The following is a 12,425-nucleotide window of genomic DNA, read 5'->3' on the forward strand; positions in this document are numbered from 1 at the left end:
CCTCAGCTCAGTAGAGTTTCTCCTCTTTTTTTCTCCATTGTGGACATTGGCACGTTGATGATGATCGGCACAATGGCGCAGCAGGTAGAACTGCTGCCTGACAGCACATGAGACCAGAGCACGATCCTGGCCTCGGGGACTGCCCACGTGAAGTTTGCACGATCTCCCTGTGACCGTGTGGGTTTTCTCTGGGTGATCCGGTTTCCTCCCACATCCCAAAGACACGTGCGTTTGTAGGTTAATTGGCCTCCTCTGTAAATTGCCCTTAACGTGGAAGGAGTGGATGGAAAAGTGGGATAGCATAAAGGTAGTGTGAATGGGACAGTGGGCCGAAGGGCCTGTTTCCATGCTTTATCTCTAAACATCCCATTGACGGCAATGCTTTGATCCTACATTGTTTGTGCTGGTCATTTCAGGTGCAGACTGGAACTCAACCAAACCTCATGCAATTATAATGAGATCAATTGAAAACTGAAAGTTGATCCAGCTTTTATTCTTCCCATTTTCTGGGTATCAGTTTTCAAATCTAATCTATTGGATGTGAATTGATGGCTAATGCAAATTGTGTGTTCTCATGGTGACGGATGAAAATAAACCAATCTCCCAAAATGATTACTTTTTATTATTTGATCCCCCTGCCCAGTTTTGTTACGTCACCGATATAACCCACAAATATAGATGATCAACAGAAGTGAATAGTTTACAGTTCTGCTGTAAATCAAAGAAATGTTCCCCTGAACCCATTTTAAATGATTTGAAGACTTAAGATGAACTATTTTTAAGAACAATTTCTCCCCTTCTGAATTTCACACCTTGCTGAATCTTGACTCCAGAGACATTCACTCCCCTCTCTCGTCAGTCCCTCCAGAAGCTCCTCGAAATCGTGCCTGTTCATGAGAGTGAATGCAGGCCCTCTGTCTACAGAGACATAGAAACATAGAAAATAGGTGCAGGAGTAGGCCATTCGGCCCTTCGAGCCTGCACCGCCATTCAATATGATCATGGCTGATCATCCAACTCAGTATCCTGTACCTGCCCTCTCTCCATTCCCCCTGATCCCTTTAGCCACAAGGGCCATATCTAACTCCCTCTTAAATACAGCCAATGAACTGGCCTCAACTACCTTCTGTGGCAGAGAATTCCACAGATTCACCACTCTCTGTGTGAAAAATGTTTTTCTCATCTCGGTCCTAAAGGATTTCCCCTTTATCCTTAAACTGTGACCCCTTGTCCTGGACTTCCCCAACATCGGGAACATCGGGAAAGATCTTCATACTTCAATCCTGACCCTGACCTTACCTTGGATACACATTTGGAAGAGGGAAGGGCATTGGCGTAGAGATGGACTTTTGGGGGTATATGACTACAGTGGGGAAATAGGCACTTCGGCCCATCGAGTCCATACCGTCCAGCGATAATACTGTGCACCGGCACCACGCTACACATACCAGGGACAAATAACAATTTTACCAAAGCCATTCAACCTACAAACCTGCAAGTCGTTGGCATGTGGGAGGAAACTGGAGCACCCATGAATAACCCACGCAGTCCAGAACCAGGGGCCACAGTTTAAGAATAAGGGGTAAGCCATTCAGAACGGAGATGAGGAAACAGTTTTTCTCACAGAGAGTGGTGAGTCTGTGGAATTCTCTGCCTCAGAAGATGGTGGAGGCGGGTTCTCTGGATGCTTTCAAGAGAGAGCTAGATAGGGCTCTTAAAAATAGCGGAGTCAGGGGATATGGGGAGAAGGCAGGAACGGGGTACTGATTGGGGATGATCAGCCATGATCACATTGAATGGCGGTGCTGGCTCGAAGGGCCGAATGGCCTACTCCTGCACCTATTGTCTATTGTCTATTGTCAGTCACAGGAAGAACGACTAAACTCCATACAGGCAGCACCCGTGTTCAGGATCGAATCACGGCCTCTGGCGCAGGAAGGCAGCAACTCTACTGCAGTGCCACTGTGACCCCCTCGATGGCGATGAGTTTACTCCATTTAGGAATTCCATCAGATTTCTCCTCCTTAAACCAGGTGTAGCGCAGGCTTGGACCAAGCGCAGGCAAGTTGGACTAGTGCAGCTAGGACATTGTTGGCCGGTGTGGGCGAGTTGGACCGAAGGGCCTGTTTCCACACTGTATCGCTCTATGACTCTATGACTCTAAGCATTGTCGTTCACCACCTCCCCTTTTCAATCTGGATCAATTCTAAGACTTTAACAACCTGTATTATTATTTGTAACTTTTTTTTCTGGATGTGACCTTTTCGGGCAAGACAAGTATTATATTGCCTGCCGCTTACAACCTTTCAGATGATGGTGAGTTGTCTTCCTGAACTGCTTACCCATTAACTCTTTTTATTTGGTTGGGTGATATTTAGGTTTTGTACGTTCAGAGGCTATACTGTAACCATTAATGACTGTATTTTCTCTAGCCATTATTTTTGTTCTTAAACATTTTGCACTAATAGCAAATTATAATGTTTAAGAAGGAACTGCAGATGCTGGAAAAATCAAAGGTAGATAAAAATGCTGGAGAAACTCAGCGAGTGAGGCAGCATTTATGGAGTGAAGGAAAAGGTGACATTTCGGATCGAGACCCTTCTTCAGACTGATGTGGGGGTGGTGGGGGCGGGAAGAAGAAAGGAAGAGGCGGAGACAGTGGGCTGTGGGAGAGCTGGGAAGGGGAGGGGGAAAGAGGGAGAAAGCAAGAACGACCTGAAATTGGAGAAGTCAATGTTCATACCGCTGGGGTGTAAACTGCCCAAGCGAAATATGAGGTGTTGCTCCTCCAATTTACGGTGGGCCTCACTCTGGCCATGGAGGAGGCCCAGGACAGAAAGGTCGGATTCGGAATGGTAGGGGGAGTTGAACTGTTCTCTAATTATTCATGCCTACTATATTCTGTTGTGCTGAAGCAAAGCAAGAATTTCATTGTCCTATCTGGGACACATGACAATAAACTCTCTTGAATCTTGAAGTGCTGAGCCACTGGGAGATCAGGCTGGTTATTGCAAACTGAATGAAGGTGATGGGTTTATATTAATTTTTATGCTAACAGACTCTGTTTTTTCAAAGTGATCTTTTTGTTGACTGAAAAGCAGCATAAAGAAGTCCATTATACTTTCACACGGACTGATGTCAGATTGTGATAGGAAGGGTACACAGTTCATTGTTGCAAACATTAGTGTTGAGTCAGATTCAGTAGCAAGCATTGGAGAGATTATGGGTTAAGCATACAGCTAAAACTGTCCAAACACAACACAAGCAGCCAATGGTTTCAAATGATAACTATTCTAAATGCTAGAAATCAGATATTAAAAAATAAATTGGCATTTTGGAAACAGCAGCTCCACTTCAGAAGCAAAAATTAGTTATACAGTTAACTGGAATCCACACAACAGGAAAGATCGTTAAAAAGAAAATGAGAAGAAAATGTTTCTGGATCAGACACTAGTTTGTTAGGAGACTGAGATGACTGCTACATCCGGCAGCAGAATAACAGGATGAAACACCAAAGAGGTTAAAGGAAGGGGAGAAAACTTAAGTGTCGCCTTAAGGTTGTGACACAGTGGTGCAGCTGGTAGAGCTGATGCCTGACAGCACCAGAGACCCGGGTTCAATCCTGATCTTGGATGCTGTCTGTGTGGAGTTTGCATGTTCTCCCTGTGACTGCGTGGGTTTCCTCTGGGACCTTGAAACCTTGACCTCGTTTTCCTCCCGTATCCCAAAGATGCGCAAATTAATTGGCCTCCTTGTGTGTAGGGAGTGAATGGTGAAGTGGGATAACATAGATGGTCGGTGTGGACCCGGTGGGCCGAAGGGCCTGATACCATGCTGTATCTCTAAATTAAACTCAACTCAAAACTGAGGGAGCAAATGGCACGAGGAAAGAAATGGGTTTGAAACTAAGACCGGAGAAGCTGGAACGAACAGGAGAGAGGTGCGGGGATGGAGAACGGATGCAGTTTCTCTTCCAGTGATGAGCTTGGACGAAGGGATTTCACCTCAAGGAACCTTTCACCTCCCCTCACCCCAAAAGCTACAAACCCATCCCTTCAAGCAGCGGCTTCAAACGTTGTGAAGCAGGTGGCAGTTTACAAATGAAAGGAAGCACTTTCCTTATTATTAATATTTTTGCAATACATAACTCAAGAACAGTGTTGACAAAAGCCTTGGAGAAAGAAAAAAAAATCACTTCCCCTCGCTCCCAGCACAGAATTTAGATTAGCTTCAGAAGACAGCAATACCTTAGCATGCCTGTAGACACTGGAGGATATAATAACATTGCATGGTGATATAATAACATCAATTTGCCAATAGTGTTTGATGTAACAAATGACTTCTTACTGTTGAAAATATGAAAATTGCATCGCAAGTGCCTGCTTTTCAATATGACCCATTGCCAATTTGCAGAAAAATGAGATAATGTTGCTTTGCAAACATAATATCAGAGTTTCCCAATTTCACAATTCAACTGACCAAAAGACTCAAGCCATTTCAGCCCCCAAGTGCTAAGAACTCCAAAGAAAATAAACATGAGTTTTAAAATGAGATATGAAAGGAAGCTATGTTTCATGAACGAACAAACGATTCCCAGAGTCACATTAAGAAGTCACCAATATGCGCAAAACATTCACATTCAAAAATAAACGTTGCCCACCACTTTCTTTATAAATATTATAATGTGCAATATCTGAGACCGAGGGGAATGCTGTGGATCTGAGTTGAGGCAAATGCAAGCAGCTGCAGGTGCTGGATTATCAAAAAAAAAGGTACAAAGTGTTGGAGTAACTCAGCGGGCCAGGCAGCATCTCTGGAGGACATGGATAGGTGATCTTTTGAGTCTGAAGAAGAAAGCCACCCAGAAACATTGCCGATCCATGTTCTCCAGAGATGCTGCCTGGCCCGCTGAGTTATTGCAGCATTTTGTGTCTGATCTGAAATGATTCTTTTTACAGCGGGACAAGGGATCCTATTTTGTTTCTCTCAGTAGAAAATTTCACAAGTAGAAAACAACACGAGATGCGTTTTACAGAAAAGTTGGATATTTTTTCATATTCTTCACTTTGTTGGCCCACTATATTCTAGCGTAGTCCCAATATGAAGCGAGGAACTGGGAAATTTCATCACTACTTAATTCTAATCATACATCTAACTCAAGAATAGAACATGCATAGAAGATGTACGAGGATGTTGCCATGACTTAAGAGCCTGCGCTATAGGGAGCGGTTGAACAGGCCAGGACTCTGTTCCTTGGTGTACAAGTGGATGAGGGGTGATCTTATAGAAATGTACAAAATCGTGAGCCAAATAGATCGGATAAATGCACAGAGTCTCTTGCCCAGAGTAGGGGAATAGAGAACCAGAGGACATAGGTTTAAGGTGAAGGGGGAACGATTTGATTGGAACCTGAAGGCTATAATTTTTACACAAAAGGGTGATGGTATATAGAACGAGCTGCCAGAGGAGGTAGTTGTACTTTCGCAATGTCTAGGAAGCAATTAGACAGGTACATGGATAGGACAGGTTTAGAGGGATATGGTGCAAAGGCAGCCAGGCGGAACTGGGCCGATGGGCCTGTATCCATGCTGTATGACTCTATGACTATGAAAGTGGATGTGGAGAGGATGTTTCCACTAGTGGGAGAGTCTGGGACCAGAGGCCATAAAAGGTCAGGATAATAGGACGTAGCTTTAGAAAGGAGATGAAGAGGAATTTCTTTAGTCAGAAGGTGGTGAATCTCCTTAGTTCAGTTCATAGTTTGCTTCTAAAGAGGCAGTACTTAACTAAACATGAATAACGGGTGCTTTTGGAAAACTATAAACCATTTTATGAGGCTGTCTTAGGAAGGGGCTTTATGGGATTCCATTGTCTATGACACTATTTCCTCAACAGTTGGACACAGCTTTGATTCCCAGAGTTGCCGAACAGTTAAATGGTCAACAGAGTTTGCAATAAGCTTCTTCTGCTTTGACTTAGCATTACAGGAATGTCTTATTAACATAAACAGAAACATTTAAATCAATAGTCTACGTCTTCATGTCTGGTCATTGATAATATAATCTGGCTTCTCCTAATATAAACTGAAGTTTAGTTTAGTTTAGAGATACAGTGCAGAAACAGGCCCTTCGGCCCACTGAGTCCACACCGACCAGTGATCTCCACAGTCTAACACTATCCTACACTAGGGGCATTTTTTACATTATACCAAAGCCAATTATCCTACAAACCTGCACGTCTTTGGAGTGTGGGAGGAAACCGAAGTTCCTGAAGAAAACCCACGCAGATCTCGGGGAGAAGGTACAAACTCTGTCCAGACAGCACCCGTAGCCAGGATCGAACCTGGGTCTCTGTCGCTGTAAAGCAGCAACTCTACTGTTGAGCCACCATGCCGCCCAATTATTGCATCATATGAATAAAGACTAATAAGGTAGAGGTTGAACAGCAAAATAGCATAGAGGTACTGATTGCCCAAATATTGAGTTAAATCTCAGCACTTTGACTCTCCGCGATTAAAGATAAGCTGACTGCCTTCGGCAACTGCTATGAGGTATAAATTCCAAGTTTTATTAAGATAGATTCATGATTTTCAAAAGACATATTAGCATATTAATAAGGTGCATTTCAAACTGATTGGGTTTAATGAAACGATAATTAGTTATCAAGGGAGCCTTATCAGGAAATAATGAAACTAAAACTAATATATCAAAAATATGGCAAGAGAGAGAACTTTTTGATGTTGAATTATTGCTGAATCTGTCTCCCCAAAAGCAGCCGAGGGGTCTTAGGAGGTTAAAGCCCATTAAAACATCCAACAAAAGCAGGAATAAAGGTGTGTGTGTAAGCAGGAAATTAAAACTATGGAAAGGAGGTGTGAACATTCAATAACTAAACAACAATCAAACTGCTTAAATGTCAAAATACAGATGTGCACTTGGCTTACGCATATCTGGCTTGCACACTGTTCTGAAGGTGTTAGGCGACTGTAGGATTAACAGAGAGGCTCTTGTGGAATGTACGCATAATATTAATGTTATCTTCATAGTTACTTTCTTGATGAAGAACACTAAATTTCATACATTGTTCCTGTTAACTCCCACTTAGTAAATCTGTCTGTTGGTCAAGCATTGACCAAGGGGACCTGTGTGCCCACATTTGGGCTGGCCCAAACTGCTGGGCTCCACACCGATTATTTGACAGTGACAATTGTGCAGTCGGATTCTTGTACTGAAGCAATTTCATGTTCGTGGTTTCTCATCAGAGGGGAAACGGTTTATAAAGGTTTTCAGATGTCAGTGTTAATGTATAACATCTGAATCAGTCTTTCCTCTGTACCGTCTCAAAAAATAAGGGCCAGTTTCAGGAAAGCACCAAGTAACGCACCAGATATCCGTACCTGCATGCTTTAGCTGGGTTACCGTATGAGGTGCAGGCTCAATTTTCCTCACAAAGAATGCAAGTCGTCAGTCCATACTTTTCTTTTTAATGAGATCTTCAATATCTGAAGGGAAGGTTAGCCCCCACTTATTTGCTATGTCTTTTAAATTCTTTGGGAAGAAAATGTGCTCGAATCCTGGTCTGGCAAGTATCACCCAAGTGAGTCAAAGATGAATGTGACCCAGATGTGACTGGAGTTAAAAGAGTTAGTGACTGGGGCCGGCCGCAGTGAAAGGGAGATGGAATCTGGTTCTTTCGGAGCCTATCCATTGTCAGTACAGCTTTTGAAGTATTTGTAATTCCAAGCATGAGTGGTATAATTATTAAAACAATTTTAAGTGCAATGGGTAAAGGATTGGCCGATAGGGCCTTTACGATTGGCTCTTTAAATATACAAGTATTAGTTAGTTCCGTTTAGTTTAGAGATGCAGCATAGACACAAAAAGCTGGAGTAACTCAGCGGAACAGGCAGCATCTCTGGAGAGAAGGAATGGGTGGCGTTTCGGCTCGAGACCCTTCTTCAGATGCTGCCTGTCCCGCTGAGTTTCTCCAGCTTTTTGTGTCTATCTTCGGTTTAAACCAGCATCTGCAGTTCCTTCTTACAGCAGGGAAACAAGCCCTTCGACCCCCACAGATCACCTATAACCCACACACACTAGTTCTACGTCATCCCACTATCTCATCCACTCATACACCAGGGAGAATTTTCAGAGGCCAATTAACCTGCAAACCTGCGTGTCTTTGGGATGTGGGAGGAAACCGGAGCACCCGGAGAAAACACACACGGTCACAGGGAAAACAAACCCCGATCTCTGGTGCTGTGAGGCAGCAGATCCACCGCTGGGCCAGTGTGCTGCTCCTATTTTTAGTTCAGCTACAGTGTGGAAACAGGCCCTTCCCCATCAGGTCACCAATTTCACGTTGACCAGACACAAGGGACAATTTGCAGAGGCCAATTCACCTACAAACCTGTACGTCATTGGGATAAGGGATCAGAGCACCCTGGAGAAAACCTACGCAGGTCACGGGGAGAACGGTTCAAACTCCATCCAGACAGCACCCGTGGTCAGGATTGAACCTGGGTCTCAGGCGCTGTAAGGCAACAGCTCTACTGCTGAGCCACTGTGCTGCCTGATTCTTTAACATAGGAGGGTTGTTTAGTTAGCGGTTACATAATGTAGGGACTGCGTACAGTTTGAGAGTCAATGCAAAGGTACAGGAGGAGCTCATTATATCAGTGTTGGTTTGCGATCGACATCTGCTGCCTGTTTCTAAGCTCTCCATAAAATCCTTTAATTCCCTTCTTTCAGAAGCTTATTCTGAAAAGAATAACAGTAGCCTGCCTGGAACCTCGGCAACAAATGCTAACTTCTTAATCATCAGCTCCAGCATCAGGATCCCTTGTCCCTTGTGGGGTTGTAGATAATGTGTGTGTTGGGGAGGGGTGGTGGAGATGGGGGTAATTGGAACATGCTAAGTTCCTAAAAACAAATCACTTCTTCCTCAATAATTAATTAGCTTCATTAGAGGCACAGCCTCCTGTACTGGCCACTTTAATCATTGCTGTGGGGACAACCCCGCCTGCTCCCAAGTGACCTCGCTATCAAGAAACGAGAAGCATGATGTTTAATGAGTTGAAGGGGCATGATGACAGGGCCATGTGATGGAGACACAGGGAACTGCAGTTGCCAATTTACCAAAAAAGACACAAAGTGATGGAGTAACTCAGCGGGTCAGGCAGCATCCCTGGAGAATATGGATGAGTGATGTTTCAGAGACAGGGCCCTTCTTCATAGAAACATAGAAAATAGGTGCAGGAGTAGGCCATTCGGCCCTTCCCCCCGCCTCACCTTAAGCCTATGTCCTCTGGTTCTCGATTCCCTTACTCTGGGCATGAATCCCAGTGTTCCAACCCAATTGTCTTCCCGATCACTTCTTCTCGTGTTCCTGTTTGTTCCAGGAACTTGATGTGTTCTTGTTTATTGTTTATGTTTCATCAAACAAGCTCAAAGGAAACGCTAGCCCAACAAGTGTAAGCTAAACACACTCGACACAAAATGATCAAAGTGTTCCAGTCCTCACACGACTCACTAACATTATGGGACACAAATAGAGCTATTTAATCTGTATTGATTTACTCTTGAGATAAACAGTTCTCATTTTCTTGCAAATGAAGAAGGAAATAAGCAAAGGAGATTGTCGATATGGATTAAATTGATTCAAATTAGAGTGGATTTCCCTTGTAAATAGACTTTAGGAAGGAAACATTTGCTGAATTATAAATTGGACCAGGGGGTTTGAAACCGCTTAGAAATGGAGCAGATTGAGTTTAAATGTTATTCCTTTTGCTTTCGAGTTTATATGTTACTCATAGAGTCATACAGCGTGGAAACAGGTCTTTCGGCCCAACTTGTCCACACTGACTAACATGTAATAATAATAATGATGGATGGGATTTATATAGCGCCTTTCTAATACTCAAGGCGCTTTACATCGCATTATTCATTCACTCCTCAGTCACACTCGGTGGTGGTAAGCTACATCTGTAGCCACAGCTGCCCTGGGGCAGACTGACGGAAGCGTGGCTGCCATTCTGCGCCTACGGCCCCTCCGACCACCACCAATCACTCACACACATTCACACACATTCACACACAGGCAAAGGTGGGTGAAGTGTCTTGCCCAAGGACACAACGACAGTATGCACTCCAAGTGGGATTCGAACCGGCTACCTTCCGGTTGCCAGCCGAACACTTAGCCCATTGTGCCATCTGTCGTCCCAACATGTCTAACATGTCCCATCTACCCTCGAACCACTTGCCTGCATTTGGCCCATATCCCTCTAATCCTGTCCTAATCCCTCTCATACTTGTCTATTGTTTCTTAAATGTTGCGATAGTACCTGCCTCAACTACCTTCTCTGGCATCTCGTTCCATACACCCACCACCCTTCCTGTGAAAAAGTTACCCCTCTGATTCCTATTAAATCTTTTCCCCTTCACTTTAAACCTATGTCTTCTATTCTTTTCAATTGTCTCCTCCTCCCAAGGGCCAGATATCCATTGAACATTGTTCCATAACAGAGGGAGAGAAGAGGGCCCTTTCGAAATCAACAAAGTCATTAATGTCTGGAGCCACATCTGGTGGGCGAAATGTTAAATTAATATTTGATATTTGTATTTATGATGCTATGATGCCAGGGAATGGGCAAGTTAATAGTGATACTTGAGGAGGGTCTGCATTGAAGAGTTGGTGCTGGAGGTCTCAAAGGGTGTAAAGTTAGATGCATTCCCTGGACCTGATCATGGAGATACTATGAACTGCAGATGGATAGAATACAAAGTGCTGGAGTAACTCAGCAGGTCAGGCAGCATCTCTGGAGGACATGGATAGGTGTCTTTTTTGCAGTTCATCTGCAGTTCCTTGAATCTCCATTCTGCTGTGAAATCACCTCAAGGTGACGCCTGTGTGGTCGTGAGTAGTCTCCTCAAGTCACCAGGATGTTGTAGGTTGTCGCCGGTGCTGACTTTGGTGAATTCCATTGGTGACTACCTACGTCAACCGGCGACAGGTACCGGCGACTGAATAGTCTTCAGTTGTCTTCAGTTGTCGCCAACAGAGCCGTTGCTTGTCGTAACTTGCCGCGGGTGGACATAGGTTGACTTTGGTTGTCACCTGTGTGGTCGTAGGTTGTCGTAGGTGTGGTTTTTGGTGGACGCCCTAATGGGTCACAAGTTGTTGGTAGCTTGACGTCGACTAGGTGGTAGGTTGTCGTACCTTGTCATAGACATTGTCGTAGGGTGTGTTCCAGTTGCTGCTTCTCCGGCGACCTGCTACGACTGTGACAGTCGCTGAAAAAACTGCCTAAGTGGGACAGGCCCTTAATGCTGCGGGTGAACAAGTGTGCATGCAATCATCATCCTAAGTTCGACGTGAGTTTAGTTTAGAGATTCAGTGCAGAAACAGGCCCTTCGGCCCATCGAGTCCGCACTATCGACCCCCATACACAAGCACTATCCTAAACACTAGAGCCAATTTACATCCAAAGCTTATTAACCTACAAACCTGTACATCTTTGGAATGTGGGAGGAAACCGGAGCACCCGGAGAAACCCATGGGGAGGTCATGGGGAGAAGGTGCAAACTCCGTAGTCGGGATCGAACCTGGATCTCTGGCGCTGTGAGGGAGTTGCTCTACCGTTGCACCACCGTGACACCCCCTTTGGGCGTTGGTTAATGCTCTTGACTAACAAAAGAGCTGGATGGAATATGAAGAACTATTGCTTCAAAATCAGGAACTCTTGCTGTTATCCAGAGCATCTCACTATGAATGTGACGTGTTTCTTTATTCTAATGGGAATTTAGCAACTGATGGTGATCAAGACTGCCAAGTATTTTTCTACTGGAGCTAAATCGTATGAACAAATAACGCCTTGATGTGCTCTATTTTTGACCAGTTCATGTTTCATTCAATGGTGAAGCACATGGACTGATTTACAATGAGTTACATTGCCACTCCATCTTCTGCACTCCAAACAGATCAAATACCCTCAAGGGTTTTCTTTCAGTTAACAAGATTACTTACACCCCTTTTCCCTGTCATAGGCCAGGGACTTAACTGCAATCTCTCCAGAATGGAGTGTCCAATTTCCACTTGAGTCAACCTGGTCCTAAATCAGATTCCCTGCGAATGATAAACTATGTCTCAGAGTTGGCCAATTAACATTCCCTTTGATGGAAAGCCAAGTTTATGCCCAGATTTAGTCTTCCTAAATAGACAGGTCCAGTGTCCAATTTACAAGTTAACCAGTGCTGAGTGATCAAAGGCATGTTGCATGTGTGTGGCAGTATAGAAATGAAGTGAAGATTAAACAGATACCTCGCATTTTTCCGAAATGATTTAAGGAAATAGTCAAATCAAACAAATTTGTACTTTAAACGTAACATGGCATCACAATAGAATTTTGAAGCTACTGTTGACTTTATAAT

The 12,425-nt window shown here is 44.1% G+C and overlaps 1 protein-coding gene across 1 annotated transcript in view; it reads left to right on the forward strand.

Annotated features, from left to right (window-relative positions):
- Positions 1-12,425, forward strand: part of LOC116987811 (heparan sulfate glucosamine 3-O-sulfotransferase 3A1-like) — a 114,311-nt gene that overhangs the window by 46,138 nt on the left and 55,748 nt on the right. The gene's annotated exons all lie outside the window — the stretch shown is intronic.

The sequence above is a fragment of the Amblyraja radiata genome, chromosome 26, assembly GCF_010909765.2.
Source record: "Amblyraja radiata isolate CabotCenter1 chromosome 26, sAmbRad1.1.pri, whole genome shotgun sequence".
Classification (NCBI taxonomy): domain Eukaryota; kingdom Metazoa; phylum Chordata; class Chondrichthyes; order Rajiformes; family Rajidae; genus Amblyraja; species Amblyraja radiata.